At 41.7% G+C, this 21,341-nt stretch overlaps 1 long non-coding RNA gene across 1 annotated transcript; it reads left to right on the forward strand.

The window, feature by feature from the left end:
* The first annotated feature begins 9,939 nt into the window (after positions 1 to 9,939).
* Positions 9,940 to 13,998, forward strand: LOC135491324 (uncharacterized). The gene is made up of 4 exons (XR_010447805.1): positions 9,940 to 10,046; positions 11,516 to 11,586; positions 12,778 to 12,820; positions 13,748 to 13,998. It is a non-coding gene; the product is annotated as an uncharacterized LOC135491324 (long non-coding RNA).
* Positions 13,999 to 21,341: the final 7,343 nt, after the last annotated feature.

Here is a 21,341-nt window from a genome sequence, read left to right on the forward strand (position 1 = left end):
TCGTCTAATAGATAGGCCTCGACCCTCCAACCTATGAATATTCATTAGTGGTCTTGTCTCATTTATCAACATTCATAGGGAGCAACCATCACTACTATTCATAGCCTTTGGTGGCCCACAAATGTAGTACTTCTTGATACTGTTATCCCTGGAGCTTAAAGTGCATGTAAACGGCACAATATCATGTTTCGACTCATATCATTTTGTGGTCGAGTATGCTTGGGAATATGTAAAACTAGTTTCATGGATTTCTAAGCACCCATCGGTGGGAATCTCCTGTCGTATAGGGAAGTTATATGAATATTGCCCGACACGGAGAGAAACATGCCGAATGTCGGCTTATTATGTGGTCTACTTCGGGATGAAGAGCTCTCCAGCGCCACCTAAATGCAACTTAAATAACTATAGCCTCGTTGGTCTATCGAATTACCGGAAACTCACAAAAGATAACTTTTCACTCAAAACAATGTCTTTAACAAAAGAAACATCACGGTGTTATCTATAAAACAGTAGTTATTCTTGTACAAATAAAAACATAATGATTCAATGAAATACATGTAGCTATCCCCCGTAGAGACTTTCTAAATTGCATTGTATATCCAAACCGTTTCATTATAAAATATTTTTGCCTGACATCGACAGTCAAACGTCTTCCACACAATGTAAGCTTATACAGTATAGTATATACGGGATGTCCCCTTGTACACCGGTAGCCTATCCTCTCTGATAATGAAAGTCGGCCCGGGTCCCTTTATTGTGACTTGTCATGCGCAATATGCAAAGCGCCGCTCCCCATACCGCCCTGAAACATTGACTAACAAAACATTAGAAATACCCGCTGGTGTGGCTTACAGATCTTCAGCCAATGACTGTGACGACCTGTGCATACAAAAACATTAACACGGAGTTCATGGAGTATAAATAGCCAGTTATAATACATGCAATATATGGCACCCCAAGAGGCCTCTTCAAAATGTCACCCGATACCGGTATTCACGAGGACGACCTGTATAACACCCCAACGCGTACACCTCTCTTAACAATAAAAATACACGAATTATGCGTGTGTTCTGACATTCTTCTAAGCCGAAGCTGGTTGTACATGGAGGAGTACAATGAATTGTCTCAACCGGATACAGAACAGAATTATACGCGTTATACACGTGTTCACTGCGCATAAGGTAAAACTATGAATTGCCAATGTTGTACTTTTTTTAAAATTCATTTTCTTGTGTTTTGTTTTGTTTTTTCGGTATGGTACTGTATGCATGATAACTTTATTTGCTATTTTCAGATCTTTTCCTCTCACAACTTTACCCTCTTCAAATTGATTAGTGGAAATAACTATTTCATAGACTATTCTGATTATCCTATAGCACCGACTGTGAAATGTGTTGTTTTAACAATTTCAAATTAATTTTAATGGTAGTTATTTACTCCTTTTTTGACCAAAAACAGCTATTTACTGGTTATATTCAATACTATTTCACTAATTTCACAGTGTGCAAAATGAACTTCCAGATTTCACTCCGGTTATTTTTACTAATAAACTTTTCGAGTGTAATAATCATATTTGTTTATGATCGATTTAGATGCCCAAGTACTTTGTAGTAGGATCAAAATATGAAATAAACAGGCCAACCCCAAAAAAATTGCAAGAAAACGTTTTATGGTGTTATTCTGTAGATATTAGTCCAGAGAACAACATATCAAAAGTTGGCAGAAATTGAGCCTCCGCAAAGGGTCTAAATATGACGTCAAAAAAAGATGGCTGCCATCGCTAAAAAGTCCCATAAATCTTGCTCATATCCTATTAATATTGCTATTTTAACCAGTTAATGTGTGAAACATTACTCTTATAACCATTATCTTAGTCAATTCATTATTCTGTAATGTTCCATATAGCGCAATGACGTCATAACATGACGTCCTGACGTCACCAATGACGTCATGTTGGAAACTCATATTTATCATTTTATCATGTTTTTGTGGCAGTTCAAGATATGTACTATACTAGAATTCAATTTTGTAGACAACCCCAGTCAAACCCCCAGTAAAACAGAGGGTACTTGAAAAACTGATTGTCCTTGGTGCGACAGCCCATAGTGCTGCCATTTACAACAAACATTCTCTTCTCCAGATTAGACAGAATAAGACAACAGCTTTCAATGTGATTCAGAGTTTTCAAAATTTTACCTAATCACAGTGTGTCATTGTGATTCAGAAAAGAACAAAATGTTTATAGACTAAGATACACCTTACAGGTAAGATAAAACAATTTTTGGTTACTGGGAAGGCGGTACAGCGCGCACTCCGTGGACATCTGCTTGTTGACCAGTGTCTAACAAACCAGATCATCTCGAAGATCATCGAACGTGAACAACGATTTGAAGGCATCATAGAGGAACTTGAGCAGTTGTACTGTCAAGCAGAGAGAGGAGTTATAGATGTCGCCAGAGTGATTGCATCTGATGGCATGGATGAGTTTGTTAGTTCAATGACATCAATAAAAGCTGAATTGTCGGACAATTCCAAAACGAGCAAACTTTGGTTGAGCTATATGCAAATGTTGGGAATTGCGCGGGAGCTGATTGAGGCTGATCGCACAGGATCACCTTCATGCCGTATCAGATATACAACTAGCGAACAGCACAGAGAAGCCACTGCCGCATGAATAGTCCGGGATAAAGAGGATCTGACCAAGCTTGACCCAATGCTTGGCCTCTATACTCCGTTCTCAGGTGAAACGACATTGCGCAACATTGTTACAGGGGTAAATGCCGATGATGACGTGAATGTAGATGACAGTTTCACTGTTGGCAGGGACACGGTTACCAAAATGGAAAGTCAGTTGATTTTTTCTTATTCCCACAAACGCAACACTAAGGTGAAGACCATGGCGTCAGCAAGGGCTGTCAAAGTTGCTGAAGACAGAACAATGATCCTGCTATGTTATTTCAGAGGTTCCTGGTAGTGTCGCAATCTGGAGGACTTAGCTTAGATGAAGTGATGAAGCACGAACTTTCCCCATATCCACCCTCTTTGTTTGAAGGCAAACATCGACTACGAAAGCCGGACAAACCTGCCCTTCTTGAGGCTATACGGAACCATGCTACTTCTGTTGATGATGTTGTCGTTCAGCCTATTCCCAAGACTGAGTACTACGTGTTGGACGGAGGTTCTCTCTTACATCGGCTGAAATGGACTGAAGGGAACACCTACAGCTCAATTGCTGCTAATTATGCATCTTTTACGACAGATCTGTATGGAAAAGCGACCGTAGATGGATATGGAGGACCCAGCACAACACCCACCAGCGACGGAAGACCACAAATGTGAAAAATACAGTCAATATCACGGAGACAACTAAGTTTGTGGGGAAGAAAGACGATTTCCTTTCAACTGAAAAAAATAAGAAGTCACTAATTGACATGGTCACGGTGCGCTTGAGGCAAAAGGACTGTCACGTGGTGCAGGCAGAGGGGATGCAGATTTGGAAATAGTGAAAGCAGCTATCACTATGTCGACCACAACATCAACCACCCTGATCGGAGAAGACACAGATCTTCTCATATTACTTCTGTATCATGGTAGAATGGACAGTAAGGAACTCTACTTTCGTTCAGACAAAGGGAAGCCCAATGTATACAATATCAAAGTTTTGAAGAAGCTACTCGGGGATGATGTTTGTACTGATTTGTTGTTTGCCCATGCATTCACCGGATGTGATACTACCTCTAGAATCGTTGGTGTTGGCAAGAAATCAGTGTTTCAAAAGGTCGTCAAGGGCGATTCTGTCTTGCGCATCGTTCAAGGTTTTTTTTGTGCTCACAACTCAGATAAGGTTGCTGTGGCAAGTGCTGGGTGTAAAGCAATGGTGGCTCTGTTTAACGGAACAAGTGAATCGTTGGCATCATTGCGGTACAGCTATCTTTGCAAAAAAGTGGCGACCGCAAAGACATTCGTAACACCTTAGCGATTGCCCCCTACAACCTCGGCGACAAAGTACCACGCACGACGGAGCTACCTTCAAGTCATGCAATGGATGGGTCATAATGACAACATGGACCTTGCAAATTGGGGTTGGAATGTTGAAGGAGACAAAGTCACACCATAATGATGGACAATAACCCAGCTCCTGACATTCTGCTAAAAATGATTCACTGTAACTGTTCGGCTGGATGCAACACACTTAGATGTAGCTGCAAGAAGTATGGACTTGACTGCACAGGGGCTTCTAATTGATATTCCTACGAATAAAAATACTCTTATTTTCGATTTCGTCACCTATTCTCTGAACATATACTATTGATCAACATCTCTGAACAGAGTTTGTTTATTTCTCCTTCAACGTGATATCTCCCGGTTGTCGTACCAACACGCATGCCCTCTGGAATGAGGAACCCTTCATCAGTCAGCTCTCGAATCTTATGGAAGTGGCAAGCACACTTTCCTTGCATGAAGTCCTTGAACCTTGACATGGTAATTGGAAAAGTGTCTATCACATCATAGTTATGGCTGGATGCAGTCTGGACTAGAGCAGTATTCACCCTATTTAGCACCGTAAACTCACTCTGAAACGTAAAAACGAGCATCGAGGTCAAGGTGATCTAAGTTGTGAATGGCCAAGTCAAAACCATAATGTAGATGAAGCTTTCCTTGAGAGACACCTGAGTAGTTTCAACGACCAAACAAGTAGGTGATCTCATGCTTTAAGTAACAATTCAGATAACATTTCAGACTCAAGTAAGTGTTTGGCATAACAGTTCATCACCAAACTACTACAATCAGCTAAATAAGGATTCTCATGACTGGATCTCTCCAAAGGGACAACTTGGGTGTGGGATTTAGGTGGTCAGGGCCGGTATATTCATCAGTTCCGACCAAATGAAGTACGTGTGTCCCCGTCGTACGATTCGCACTAGCGGTATCGATCATACGCGAAGTCAGTGTGCAGGACGAAACCATCGAAATACTATCCCTGGTTGAACATCTTACTAGAGGTGAGAACATCCGCAGAAGGACGTACGGTCATGGATTGAAGGACGCCATTGAACCACAGCCGAAGCAACAGAAAATGTCCTTTTCGCCCAAGCTGGCCACATCTCTAGCCCGCAACATAATGTGAACCCATGCAACCCAAATAAATCTACGGAAATGGACGCTTTTCGACCGGCGTATGGCCGTCGATCAATACATGTATACATCTTTTTTGTATCAGCTGTGCCCTCGCATGCTTTTGCAGGCGTCCTTTCATCGCCTCGTTCCTCCTGCGTGGGCCTTGACCTACTTGCCAGTGACAAGCTTCTCATACCATCGACTGGCTGGTGAAACCCTGCCCCGAATGATTTGATCATGACACGGACACCAGACAGTCCCAACTTGTCTAATGTCGCGGCCAAGGACTTGATGTGATTGCTGGTCAACCACTGGACACCACCGACCACCAGCACTGTATTGGAATTGTTTTGAAGGGGCTCGGATCTGAAGGAAAAAAAAGACGATATATATATATATATATACGCACAGAGTTCCATATATAATCAAACTATTAATATCATATGTATGTACGAATGAAGACATCTTTGGAGCAATAAAGTGTTCTGTGTGTTAGTCCATGGTCATGCCCTCTTCTTCTTCTTATCATGGTTAACAATATACAGCCTCGTCCCAGGTCATTATATGCGCCTGCGCCAATTCCTGATAGAAGGTTGGATTGCTGCCTCGTCATGAGATCTCGCAAGGAGGCCCGTGTTTTACCAGGCTGCGAAAACGTTCTTCAGTCCAATAGAACCGAAGTTCGACTGTTCAGTCCACATTTTATGATCTCGTCCTAATTTTGTTCTCTTGACGTGGAGTGGCAAGGGATACTGGAGACGCAGTAACTGGTTTTATCCAAAAGAAGATTCTCAGGTCATTATTTCTTGTTTCCTACTTCTCGAGACCAAACTCGGTATAATTTTCTGTGTTTCTGTAAGTGAAAATTTCCCCTATGATATATCAGACATCGAATGGTTTTCGTGAATAGGGGAACAAAAAGGTTAACACTGAAATACGGGAAACACAGAGATGTTTCATGCCCAAGCTCCACTTGGCTTAGGCCTGACTAGAACAGTCGGCATATCCCAATACAGAAGAATTGCATTCGTTCCCGAACGAGAGTTGTCTTATATTATCGTCATTTTCGCCTCTATAAGTATGTAAGCTGAGGCGGTTCGTCCATATGCCACGAGAGCCAAGGGAACACTAGCAAATGCCATCTTGCAGGGCTCAGTAGAGGTAGCCGCCATCGCGGCCTTCCAAAGAGCGGGTGGATAACGTGACGCACTGGAATGGAAGACCCCTCGCCGAGGACAGAACCGCGTGGTGTCGCATCTTTAACAGCTTAATGTCGCCCCAATGGCCGCATGGCCGCGGGACATGATGATGATGATGTAGAAGAAGTATTGTATTCAGTTTATTTACTATTGAGTATTTTGAACTATTTCCTACTCGGTCCTTCACTGGGAGCTATTGGAGTCACCTGGTTATCGAGGTGACATGATCAAAAGAAGGGACAAGACAGACTAGACCCTTGTAACAGCACCGAAAATGTAGTCACACGGAATGAGGAACCTGCAGAACTAAAAATCCAGATGGCCGCACCGGTACCGGTACTTCCAGTGCATTAAGTTTTGTTGATTTTCTCCCTAAAACTCATCAAAATAGAATTAAGGACCAATAACACAACATTTGTGGTGCTATTTGCCCATGTAGAGTAATCAAGGAATGAAATATTCAAAGATCATTGACCCGGGAAATGGCTTTCTCAGTACAACCATGGTCCACTTGCCTGCAGGGCTCCTATTGGCAGGTTTTGTTGTGCAGGTTCCTCATTGCATTGTACCCTTTACAGAAACCGGCTACAATTCCTTGTCGGCAGCATTTACAGGCGCAACAGATCCTGTGCTATCACCACTAGCAGATGGTTTTTCCTACTTCATAATAGTTTCACTAACATTTTAAACCATGAATACACTTTAAAGTAAAAGGTTAGTGATCTAAGCATAATCGTATTGTTTCGGTTAACATTTTTACCATGAATACACCTTAAAGTAAAATGTTATATATCATAGTATTCCATTGTTTCTGTCAATATTTGACCATATTATACACCTTAAAGTAAAACCTTGCAACCAAACTTTCTCGGGTATGTAACGTACAGGGCGTGAACCGCCCCAAGCCGTCACGTTTGGGGTGGGGTGGGGGGGGGGGGGATTGTCCACGGCCTCGCAGAGGTCAGATGCTCGACCGACTGTCTCCAGAGATCCTTCCCCTAATGTACGTTAATAGCAAGGTCATCCGACCTCGAAAGATAGTAACACGAAATTTGGGACTTACCCTTGCTCTTTATTTGGGATGTGTTACAAGACTCGGGAGGTCTTCTTAAAAGGCCTTGGTGTATTTCTTATTTCCCCTTTTTACCCTGTGGTTCTTCCTCGGTCTCGCTCTCTCTCTCAGATGGGCGCCCTGTGGTCTGGTTTATATATAGGCCCTATAAGGGCCAGCCAATGATAGCCGGTCACATGATGTTTTCAGTTTTGGTAGACTCGCGGCAGGATGCCCGGATTCCACGAAGAATCCACCAGGTTAACTATAGTTAACCTGGCGAGCTATAAGGGAACCAGTACATCCCCACAGCTAGATGAAAAACATTGTCCCAATGCTAAAGAGGAAAATTCAACCAGCAGGTAAGTAATCAATTGGCTTGTCCACCGGCAACACCAACGTATGCTAATTTTGTAGAATGTACCTTTTAAGAGGTATTTACCGAATCGTCATGGATTTTTTTGGCCAAACGTTCCCAGACTTGCAGGACCTCCATCTGTTTATTGTTACATATATTTATAATTTACTTAGGAATGTTATTGAATGACCAGAGAGAGAACCATTTCAATAAATCCCGGATTTAGATTTCTGCATCAAGGCAGCATAGTATCCACAACCGATTCGTTCCAATAGACCAATAACTTTCCAGCAAAACCGCTGCGAAACTTGCCCACCTCATATCTCCGTTTGGTGAGCTACAAAACACAAAAGTTCCTCAAAAAATAAGCCAGGGCTGACAGGCTCACGAAAGGAGTCATGTCTAGTAGCCTGACTCTGGTTTTTAAATTGTACTAGCTGAGTCGACCTGTCAATGGAAGGAACCGTCATAAATCTTCTGCCGCCCTGCTACCTGATATTCGTGTTATAAAGCCAGTTCTCCCGAGAGCATGCAGATACCCAGGGAACTTTCAGCCGACAAGATCACAACGAAGACTACCAATTCCCAATCTTATTTCAATTTACCGATCTTGTCATTTCAAGGTAAGTTACTTAAGAAACTTCCATAATCATATTTCGACTATTCTTCCAAATTTAAAATACTCGATTTATAGAAGACCTCCCTAAAATACCTTTTTTATACAACTTATATACAATTTTCCAATGAACATTCATGCATTAACTGAAAGGTTTTATCTTAACTTCTATGCCGCGTGCACCACTTTGCAATTTCCATTATTTCTCCATCCAATATAATCTGAAGTGCTGGTTCGGTTTGGGTGAACTGAAGCATGATAGAGCAAAGGAGTTCTTATTTTCATGTATCTGTCGAAGTCCAGGGATGAGGTCGGTTTTAACGAAAAGAATGCCAACATACGCGATGTTGCGAAAAATTCCAATACAATAACTATTTCTGCACGGTATATGGTGCACTGCCACTTGCGATGTCGGAATCGCATTTATTCACTTCAAATGACGCAAAGCAAAAGCTTTTGCTGGTTCGGTTTGGGTGAACTGAAGCATGATAGAGCAAAGGCGGGCACGTGCGTTCTCGCAATTTCATTCAGTGGTAACCTACCATATAAAGGTGTAGGAGTTAGATATATACAATATTTTTTCACATGTACTTTGGCAGTGTGTTGGCGCAAGTCAGATTTCACCTGAGCCCTTTAACTGTCACTTGTGCAGACATGCATAAACCTAAAGAAGTGCAACTGGTGCCAAGAGAAGAAGGAAGAGTTGCTGCCAAGTACATCTGAACAAATATTGTATGTAGTGCTGTACCATAAGACAATGGGGCTTTAAAATAGTATCTAGCTCTTATTGACTCACTCTGCATACTATTTGGCTAAGGTTGGCCGTTGGATTAGGCTGGCTGTGATTGTAACAGATGACACTTTAATAAACAAATACCGGCTATTTACAAATCATGCCAACGACCTTGGATCGGCATGTTTACAAATGTCGTCGGAGTCAGTAAATTGCATGTAAGAAATCCAACGCGATAGTTGTCCTGTAACATGTACGTTTCATCATCGGAAACTGGCCTGTATGCACTCGAAAACGTTTTGGAGGAGACCTGCAATTAGCTTATGAGCATGTCGTTGATTTTGAGGATCAAGTCGTGTGTTGGCGATTGTTTTGGGGTAGGCATATGTCTGATCAAGTTCCCGCGAAAATCTGTAATTACTGCATCGACAATCTTGTCATTTTCTAGTATGATGTGACATTCCGGCGGGATTCGAATAGAATCTGTGAGCATGGTGGGACTATGTAGTTGCCGTTATATTTTATATGTACTTAAGTTGTCCGCTTCGAAGTTGAAGTGACCACTTGGCGCATATCTTGCTGATGGTCGAGGCTGGGAATCTATATATCATTAGTTTATTAAACTAGCAACAGGCGGCGCGCGCGTGTCATGTCGGCCTGGCTTTGTCTTTTTTTCGTCTTAAAAGTAAAATTTATCTTGTTTTATGGGCACTTATGCATTTTAAACGTAGTCGAAATCCATCCTCAAATTCAATGTAACAGTACGTATAAAGTAAAAAAAATTGTGCGATAAGAAGAAATGGACATCAACATTCAACAAGATCCATGAGAATCACCAGGAGGTGGGTGCATCAGGTTGTATCTTTGCCGTATTTAAAGCTCAGCCTGAGAAGGAGCAGTCACTCTCATAAATATCTGCATAGTGTGCATGACGGTTCATAGACATATCCACGACACCACCCTCCTAGTAGGTAAGCAGTCTTTTGATCAACGATATATTTTTTCTTGCATGCTCAAAAAATGTTGCAAGCCTCCCATTTTGTTCAATGATAGCTATATAGGTACCAATCAATTCTGAGAGTTAAAAGGGACGCTATATACTTTGCAACCTGCATCTGACACATGAAGCATGGGCATCTGAGGAGCTTAACCCGAGTTCTGGCGTATCCTTCTTCAACCTGTATCTTTATAATGACCTCAGCCACTGAAACATCACTTTCACCACACGTATACCCACTACAGCAGAAAACTTCTGCCAACGCGGAAAATGTGTGGGTTTTCACAACACGAGGTGGCCGAACCAGCTTAACTGCCAAATTCATTGGCCGCCAAGCCACTAGATCGTGAAACCCGAGTTTCTCACCCATTACAGTACAAGTTTCAAAAGCATAAAGGAATCCTTTATGAGTAATTAGTGTCATTGAATTGTGTTTGTGATGGAAGTGGCTTAGAAAACTCCTCTGTAGAGAAAAAGAGAATGGTTTAAGTAAAGAGACAAACACAGAAATAAACTATCACACTGTCCGATACTCCACAACCTGCTAGGATCTGAATGAAAGGGAGTGAATTACGCACAATGTAAGGTAAAATGGGATAATTTGTAGCCCCGGTCTAATGGATGTTTTTGATTCATATTCCGGTAACCATGGAATTATTGAGCCAACCCAAGCATGGATATGAAAGAGGTGACTCTCGAGTATCACGACATCAATAGTTTTTAATTATGCAACAAGCTATGAAAGAGCTTTGGCTGTAAGCAGTAAGCAAATCAGACACATGCACAAAAAAAGTTGGGATCGAACTTCATGCAAGTATGAATTTTCCGCACTAATGTGAATTGATATATTTGAAACTAGGTTCAGACGATCAGTATTTAGTGTAGAGAATGATGTATGCATTTGATGTCATTATTCAAGAGTAAATTATTCAATGACACTCCTGAACGAGGTACCCTCGGGGTATTTGTAGCCCGCTGGCTCGGGGGATTTGTAGCCCCTATAATAAGCTCGATATATACTGTCACAAATCATGAGAAGCTTGGTTTCTCCATTCTTATACCTTGGTTATATTATTTGATCATAAAAGCCATTGATTAAGTTGCAATGGTAACCTTTTTAAACGAACAATGATACATTTGAAGTTTCATACTAGTTTATCTGACATTATTTCAAAATAAAATATTTTCAAAGTTGTAATTACTGGTGTCTCTAGTTTTAAGGCATCACGGCAATGTTAAATCTACGATAAGTTTGCATTCACACATCTGAAACTTTTCAAATTCAATAACAAATTTCAAATTTTCATCGAACGGCGTAGGCCTTTTACATAGCAAGTACTTCGGTATAGGGGATTGCGCACTAAAAAATGCAAGTGTCTTGCACCACGGACCACCCAACACGAAGTCTGTGCTGCACTCCAAAAATAATGGTCCCTTTTTCAGCTCAAGGTTCATGATGAAGTGTCTCGTTGTTGCCGTCATCATTACATTGGTTGTTCAAAGCCTAGCTTCTGGTAAGTAGACCCTGAATATGACCATATAAAGGACCACCGCAAAAAGACGGGCATGTACGTATACCTTAATTAAAAGAGGTCCATTAATATTTAATGGCACGTGTTTCTTCACTTTTATTTGATGGCATATTTTCGTTGTACCTGGGTTGACCATGATCATTTCAGGATTTGGGAGATTTGACCTTTTTGGTGTGACCTTTAAACCAATTTTGATCCGTGAATTGACTTTTAGGCCGTGACTGGTTCATTTGACCCATGATTCCACATTATTTAGGCTTTTGAACTGAAACTTCATACCCCATATATACGGAATAAATTCAAAATTTATGAAAATACGGTTGATGATAATGAAACCTATCCATACTGTCGAGTGAAATCGTATATTCAAAAATCAAATCAAATTTCTATTGTGTAACCGTACGTTTCTGCGGCGGCCATTGACCGCTAGTAACTTTTGAAACCAGGTGGTACCGCCTGGAACCGCCTCATTCTTCCGCCGGCTGGAGTGTGCCATGGGTCATCCAACCCGCAGCGGCTTGTACCACGTCATACTTCCGCCGGCCGGAGTATGCCATGGGTCATCTAACCCCCAGCGGCTTGTACCACGTCATATTTCCGCCGGCTGGAGTATGCCATGGGTCATCCTAACCCCCAGCGGCTTGTACCACGTCATATTTCCGCCGGCTGGAGTATGCCATGGGTCATCCAACCCCCCGCGGCTTGTACCACGTCATACTTCTGCCGGCTGGAGTGCGCCATGGGTCATCTAACCCCCTGGCGTTTTGTTCCACCTCATACATCTGCCGGCCGGAGTGTGCCACGGGTCATCCTAACCCCAAGCGTTTTGTTTCACATGACCGCATACTTCCGCCGGATGGCTCATCTGCATGCCCATAAAAGGCACTTTTTTCTAACGTATTACTTCTCACTGGGGTAGCATCGGATTAACATTGCACGGGTTTTACACGATCGAAAGTACCGAAGGTCCCAAAAAGAATACAATCATTTTACATGTTATTTCTCTTCATGGCCTGCATGGGGTAACGGAAGTAAGTTAAGAAGAACTAGTGCTGTACCCCAGGTGGATGACATAGTATTAATAGTATTTTTAAACTTTGTGAATCTGGTTTGATTACAACGCTTATGATATTGATCCCACGCATGAATTAGAAACTGTAAAAATATTTTCAGAAATGGAAAGCGACTTCGAAATGCAGGCGCTCAAGAAAAGAGGGTGAGTAAAACTTATAAACGTTTTGCGATTAATACCAACAGCATTTTAGTGTCCGTTGCAAATTCGATCCAAAATCTCATCAACGCTTTGTGACGAGTGGCTCTAGTTGCAATGGTTGGAGCGGTGATCCGGAATTTTGCACTAAGTATGCAACAAAGGCTTCTTATGAATCCTTGACGACAAATGGGCAGTCGGGATTGTGGAACACTGCCGGAATCAAAATAGGGCGCGGTGCATCTTACGATGAAAAGCATTGCAATCCGCTCTTTACGCCCAATAAGTTGGGGAACCACGACGATCTTAATTCATGAAAACAACATAGTTTTGAGCTTATACGTACCGGAATGGACTTTAAAACTGATTTACTAAGTGAAAACTTGCTTGTAAATAAATACCGGCGTATCACTGAAACCCTTTATAATAAACAGAAATTCATATCTGCGTAACTGCTGGTGTGATACGTGACCTGATGTTCTGGAGAGATAACAGGGACAGTTCCTTGGTAAATAGAAATGAACTGTTTAAGACTATCAAATATCTTTGTACTTCTTAATGTATATTCACATTAAGTGTTAACCGGATAAGGGAACAGGTATACCGCTAGAAATTGTATATGCACGTTGCACCGCTTTTATGTGCCGTTTGCGCGCACACTCTTTTATGTAAGCTTTAAAGGGACACTATAGGTAGCAGCTAGGCAGGCAAGATAAAGTTACACAAAGTCGCCAAGAGGGACCTCTCGCATCTCAAAGTACGTCAAAACTATTCACTATTCATGTAGTGGTGAACCAAATATGACATTTTGCCCTTACTGAGCTTATAAGTCACCCAATAATGGCCAGTTTTACCCCTCTGCTCCTGCTTAAACCCACTTTAAGAGTGTACATAATCAAGAAGAATTAATTTATCTTTCCATCAATGTTTCAGGTGGAAATCGCTCTGGTTTGCCTGTTCAAAGAGTTCTGAATGCCTCCCAGGCCATGTTTGCTCATATAGTGTTAAAAAATGCGCATTTCCAAAAGACAACAGGTGTTGCCTTTTAGGATAGGACGCCCTGGCACAACGATACCATATGGAAAGTATCGGAGTCACATAAAGTTCGCATTCTTCGAAATGTTTGATTAAATTGGTTATCATTGTGTATGTTGATACCTTACAATAAATAGACGTCTGGAAAATTCTTCTATTTATTTCTTCACTGCGGTACAAAGCAAATTTTATGTTATTCCGTGTCGTTGTAGTGCAAATTATACATGTATATTTCCGAGTAAACAGTTTTAAACTGAACTTCCCCAAAATGTTTGAACGCATTTATCAACATTCATAGGGAGCAACCATCACTACTATTCATAGCCTTTGGTGGCACACAATGTAGTACTTCTTGATACTGGTATCCCTGGAGCTTAAAGTGCATGTAAACGGCACAATATTATGTTTCGGCTCATAATATTTTGTGGTCGAGTCTGCTTGGGAATATGTAAAACTAGTTTCATGGATTTCTAAGCACCCATCGGTGGGAATCTCCTGTTGTATAGGGACGTTATATGAATATTGCCCGACACGGAGAGAAACATGCCGAATGTCGGCTTATTATATGGTCTACTTCGGGATGAAGAGCTCCCCAACGTCACCTAAATGCAACTTAAATAACTATAGCCTCGTTGGTCTATCGAATTACCGGAAACTCACAAAAGATAACTTTTTACTCAAAATAATGTCTTTAACAAAAGAAACATCACGGTGTTATCTATAAAACAGTAGTTATTCTTGTACAAATAAAAATAATGATTCAATGAAATACATGTAGCTATCCCCCGTAGAGACTTTTTAAATTGCATTGTATATCAAAACTGTTTCATTATAAAATATTTTTGGCTGACATCGACAGTCAAACGTCTTCCACACAATGTAAGCTCATACAGTATAGTATATACGGGATGTCCCCTTGTACACCGGTAGCCTATCCTCTCTGATAATGAAAGTCGGCCCTGGTCCCTTTATTGTGACTTGTCATGCACAATATGCAAAGCGCCGCTCCCCATACCGCCCTGAAACATTTTGACTAACAAAACATTCGAAATACCCGCTGGTTACAGATCTTTAGCCAATAACTGTGACGACCTGTGCATGCAATAACATTTAAATAACACGGAGTTCATGGAGTATAAATAGCCAATTATAATACATGCAATATATGGCACCCCAAGAGGCCTCTTCAAAATGGCACCCGATACCGGTATTCACGAGGACGACATGTATAACACCCCAACGCGTACACCTCTCTTAACAATAAAAATACACGAATTATGCGTGTGTTCTGACATTCTTCTAAGCCGAAGCTGGTTGTACGTGGAGGAGTACAATGAATTGTCTCAACCGGATACATAACACAATTATACGCATTATACACGTGTTCACTGCGCATAAGGTAAAACTATGAATCGCCAATGTTGTACCTCTTTTAAATTCCGTTTCTTGTGTTTTGTTTTGTTTTTTCGGTATGGTACTGTATGCATGATAACTTTATTTGCTATTTTCAAATCTTTTCCTCTCACAACCTTACCCTCTTCAAATTGATTAGTGAAAATAACTATTTCATAGACTATTCTGATTATCCTATAGCACCGACTGTGAAATGTGTTGTTTTAACTATTTTAAATTAATTCTAATGGTAGTTATTTACTCCTTTTTTGACCAAAAACAGCTATTTACTGGTTATATTTAATACTATTTCACTAATTTCACAGTGTGCAAAATGAACTTCCAGATTTCACTCTAGTTATTTTTACTAATAAACTTTTCGAGTGTAATAATCATATTTGTTTATGATCGATTTAGATGCCCAAGTACTTTGCATTTACAAGCTACAATCCCTGTCGGTTCATCCGCCACACCAAGCTGCAGCTGTGGAAGTCCTGTTGCCCAGCCCATGGTTGAACTACCACCTCGCACATTTTGATATGCGGCGGCCTGGTACTCAATTTGGCGAAAATCGTCAATCGTAAAACCGATCTTCTTTTTCTAATTGATATTCCTACGAATAAAAATACTCTTATTTTCGATTTCGTCACCTATTCTCTGAACATATACTATTGATCAACATCTCTGAACAGAGTTTGTTTATTTTTCCTTCAACGTGATATCTCCCGGTTGTCGTACCAACACGCATGCCCTCAGGAATGAGGAACCCTTCATCAGTCAGCTCTCGAATCTTATGGAAGTGGCAAGCACACTTTCCTTGCATGAAGTCCTTGAACCTTGACATGGTAATTGGAAAAGTGTCTATCACATCATAGTTATGGCTGGATGCAGTCTGGACTAGAGCAGTATTCACCCTATTTAGCACCGTAAACTCACTCTGAAACGTAAAAACGAGCATCGAGGTCAAGGTGATCTAAGTTGTGAATGGCCAAGTCAAAACCATTATGTAGATGAAGCTTTCCTTGAGAGACACCTGAGTAGCTTCAACGACCAAACAAGTAGGTGATATCATGCTTTAAGTAACAATTCAGATAACATTTCAGACTCAAGTAAGTGTTTGGCATAACAGTTCATCACCAAACTACTACAATCAGCTAAATAAGGATTCTCATGACTGGATCTCTCCAAAGGGACAACTTGGGTGTGGGATTTAGGTGGTCAGGGCCGGTATATTCATCAGTTCCGACCAAATGAAGTACGTGTGTCCCCGTCGTACGATTCGCACTAGTCAGTGTGCAGGACGAAACCATCGAAATACTATCCCTGGTTGAACATCTTACTAGAGGTGAGAACATCCGCAGAAGGACGTACGGTCATGGATTGAAGGACGCCATTGAACCACAGCCGAAGCAACAGAAAATATCCTTTTCGCCCAAGCTGGCCACATCTCTAGCCCGCAACATAATGTGAACCCATGCAACCCAAATAAATCTACGGAAATGGACGCTTTTCGACCGGCGTATGGCCGTCGATCAATACATGTATACATCTTTTTTGTATCAGCTATGCCCTCGCATGCTTTAGCAGGCGTCCTTTCATCGCCTCGTTCCTCCTGCGTGGGCCTTGACCTACTTGCCAGTGACAAGCTTCTCATGCCATCGACTGGCTGGTGAAACCCTGCCCCGAATGATTTGATCATGACACGGACACCAGACAGTCCCAACTTGTCTAATGTCGCGGCCAAGGACTTGATGTGATTGCTGGTCAACCACTGGACACCACCGACCACCAGCACTGTATTGGAATTGTTTTGAAGGGGCTCGGATCTGAAGGAAAAAAAGACGATATATATATATATATATACGCACAGAGTTCCATATATAATCAAACTATTAATATCATATGTATGTACGAATGAAGACATCTTTGGAGCAATAAAGTGTTCTGTGTGTTAGTCCATGGTCATGTCCTCTTCCTCTTCTTATCATGGTTAACAATATACAGCCTCGTCCCAGGTCATTATATGCGCCTGCGCCAATTCCTGATAGAAGGTTGGATTGTTGCCTCGTCATGAGATCTCGCAAGGAGGCCCGTGTTTTACCAGGCTGCGAAAACGTTCTTCAGTCCAATAGAACCGAAGTTCGACTGTTCAGTCCACATTTTATGATCTCGTCCTAATTTTGTTCTCTTGACGTGGAGTGGCAAGGGATACTGGAGACGCAGTAACTGGTTTTATCCAAAAGAAGATTCTCAGGTCATTATTTCTTGTTTCCTACTTCTCGAGACCAAACTCGGTATAATTTTCTGTGTTTCTGTAAGAGAAAATTTCCCCTATGATATATCAGACATCGAATGGTTGTCGTGAATAGGGGAACAAAAAGGTTAACATTGAAATACGGGAAACACAGAGATGTTTCATGCCCGAGCTCCACTTGGCTTAGGCCTGACTAGAACAGTCGGCATATCCCAATACAGAAGAATTGCATTCGTTCCCGAACGAGAGTTGTCTTATATTATCGTCATTTTCGCATGTATAAGTATGTAAGCTGAGGCGGTTCGTCCATATGCCACGAGAGCCAAGGGAACACTAGCAAATGCCATCGTGCAGGGCTCAGTAGAGGTAGCCGCCATCGCGGCCTTCCAAAGAGCGGGTGGATAACGTGACGCACTGAAATGGAAGACCCCTCGCCGAGGACAGAACCGCGTGGTGTCGCATCTTTAACAGCTTAATGTCGCCCCAATGGCCGCATGGCTGCGGGACATGATGATGATGATGTAGAAGAAGTATTGTTTTTTGTTTATTTACTATTGAGTATTTTGAACTATTTCCTACTCGGTCCTTCACTGGGAGCTATTGGAGTCACCTGGTTATCGAGGTGACATGATCAAAAGAAGGGACAAGACAGACTAGACCCTTGTAACAGCACCGAAAATGTAGTCACACGGAATGAGGAACCTGCAGAACTAAAAATCCAGATGGCCGCACCGGTACCGGTACTTCCAGTGCATTCAGTTTTGTTGATTTTCTCCCTAAAACTCATCAAAATAGAATTAAGGACCAATAACACAACATTTGTGGTGCTATTTCCCCATGTAGAGTAATCAAGGAATGAAATATTCAAAGATCATTGACCCGGGAAATGGCTTTCTCAGTACAACCATGGTCCACTTGCCTGCAGGGCTCCTATTGGCAGGTTTTGTTGTGCAGGTTCCTCATTGCATTGTACCCTTTACAGAAACCGGCTACAATTCCTTGTCGGCAGCATTTACAGGCGCAACAGATCCTGTGCTATCACCACTAGCAGATGGTTTTTCCTACTTCATAATAGTTTCACTAACATTTTAAACCATGAATACACCTTAAAGTAAAAGGTTAGTGATCTAAGCATAATCGTATTGTTTCGGTTAACATTTTTACCATGAATACACCTTAAAGTAAAATGTTATATACCATAGTATTCCATTGTTTCTGTCAATATTTGACCATATTATACACCTTAAAGTAAAACCTTGCAACCAAACTTTCTCGGGTATGTAACGTACAGGGCGTGAACCGCCCCAAGCCGTCACGTTTGGGGTGGGGTGGGGGGGGGGGGATTGTCCACGGCCTCGCAGAGGTCAGATGCTCGACCGACTGTCTCCAGAGATCCTTCCCCTAATGTACGTTAATAGCAAGGTCATCCGACCTCGAAAGATAGTAACACGAAATTTGGGACTTACCCTTGCTCTTTATTTGGGATGTGTTACAAGACTCGGGAGGTCTTCTTAAAAGGCCTTGGTGTATTTCTTATTTCCCCTTTTTACCCTGTGGTTCTTCCTCGGTCTCGCTCTCTCTCTCAGATGGGCGCCCTGTGGTCTGGTTTATATATAGGCCCTATAAGGGCCAGCCAATGATAGCCGGTCACATGATGTTTTCAGTTTTGGTAGACTCGCGGCAGGATGCCCGGATTCCACGAACAATCCACCAGGTTAACTATAGTTAACCTGGCGAGCTATAAGGGAACCAGTACATCCCCACAGCTAGATGAAAAACATTGTCCCAATGCTAAAGAGGAAAATTCAACCAGCAGGTAAGTAATCAATTGGCTTGTCCACCGGCAACACCAACGTATGCTAATTTTGTAGAATGTACCTTTTAAGAGGTATTTACCGAATCGTCATGGATTTTTTTGGCCAAACGTTCCCAGACTTGCAGGACCTCCATCTGTTTATTGTTACATATATTTATAATTTACTTAGGAATGTTGTTAAATGACCAGAGAGAGAACCATTTCAATAAATCCCGGATTTAGATTTCTGCATCAAGGCAGCATAGTATCCACAACCGATTCGTTCCAATAGACCAATAACTTTCCAGCAAAACCGCTGCGAAACTTGCCCACCTCATATCTCCGTTTGGTGAGCTACAAAACACAAAAGTTCCTCAAAAAATAAGCCAGGGCTGACAGGCTCACGAAAGGAGTCATGTCTAGTAGCCTGACTCTGGTTTTTAAATTGTACTAGCTCAGTCGACCTGTCAATGGAAGGAACCGTCATAAATCTTCTGCCGCCCTGCTACCTGATATTCGTGTTATAAAGCCAGTTCTCCCGAGAGCATGCAGATACCCAGGGAACTTTCAGCCGACAAGATCACAACGAAGACTACCAATTTCCAATCTTATTTCAATTTACCGATCTTGTCATTTCAAGGTAAGTTACTTAAGAAACTTCCATAATCATATTTCGACTATTCTTCCAATTTAAAATACTCGATTTATAGAAGACCTCCCTAAAATACCTTTTTTATACAATTTATATACAATTTTCCAATGAACATTCATGCATTAACTGAAAGGTTTTATCTGAACTTCTATGCCGCGTGCACCACTTTGCAATTTCCATTATTTCTCCATCCAATATAATCTGAAGTGCTGTTTCGGTTTGGGTGAACTGAAGCATGATAGAGCAATGGTGTTCTTATTTTCATGTATCTGTCGAAGTCCAGGGATGAGGTCGGTTTTAACTGAAAGAATGCCAACATACGCGATGTTGCGAAAAATTCCAATACAATAACTATTTCTGCACGGTATATGGTGCACTGCCACTTGCGATGTCGGAATCGCATTTATTCACTTCAAATGACGCAAAGCAAAAGCTTTTGCTGGTTCGGTTTGGGTGAACTGAAGCATGATAGAGCAAAGGCGGGCACGTGCGTTCTCGCAATTTCATTCAGTGGTAACCTACCATATAAAGGTGTAGGAGTTAGATATATACAATATTTTTTCACATGTACTTTGGCAGTGTGTTGGCGCAAGTCAGATTTCACCTGAGCCCTTTAACTGTCACTTGTGCAGACATGCATAAACCTAAAGAAGTGCAACTGGTGCCAAGAGAAGAAGGAAGAGTTGCTGCCAAGTACATGTGAACAAATATTGTATGTAGTGCTGTACCATAAGACAATGGGGCTTTAAAATAGTATCTAGCTCTTATTGACTCACTCTGCATACTATTTGGCTAAGGTTGGCCGTTGGATTAGGCTGGCTGTGATTGTAACAGATGACACTTTAATAAACAAATACCGGCTATTTACAAATCATGCCAACGACCTTGGATCGGCATGTTTACAAATGCCGTCGGAGTCAGTAAATTGCATGTAAGAAATCCAACGCGATAGTTGTCCTGTAACATGTACGTTTCATCATCGGAAACTGGCCTGTATGCACTCGAAAACGTTTTGGAGGAGACCTGCAATTAGCTTATGAGCATGTCGTTGATTTTGAGGATCAAGTCGTGTGTTGGCGATTGTTTTGGGGTAGGCATATGTCTGATCAAGTTCCCGCGAAAATCTGTAATTACTGCATCGACAATCTTGTCATTTTCTAGTATGATGTGACATTCCGGCGGGATTCGAATAGAATCTGTGAGCATGGTGGGACTATGTAGTTGCCGTTATATTTTATATGTACTTAAGTTGTCCGCTTCGAAGTTGAAGTGACCACTTGGCGCATATCTTGCTGATGGTCGAGGCTGGGAATCTATATATCATTAGTTTATTAAACTAGCAACAGGCGGCGCGCGCGTGTCATGTCGGCCTGGCTTTGTCTTTTTTTCGTCTTAAAAG

This window comes from Lineus longissimus, chromosome 7 (genome assembly GCF_910592395.1).
Source record: "Lineus longissimus chromosome 7, tnLinLong1.2, whole genome shotgun sequence".
In the NCBI taxonomy this organism is placed as follows: domain Eukaryota; kingdom Metazoa; phylum Nemertea; class Pilidiophora; order Heteronemertea; family Lineidae; genus Lineus; species Lineus longissimus.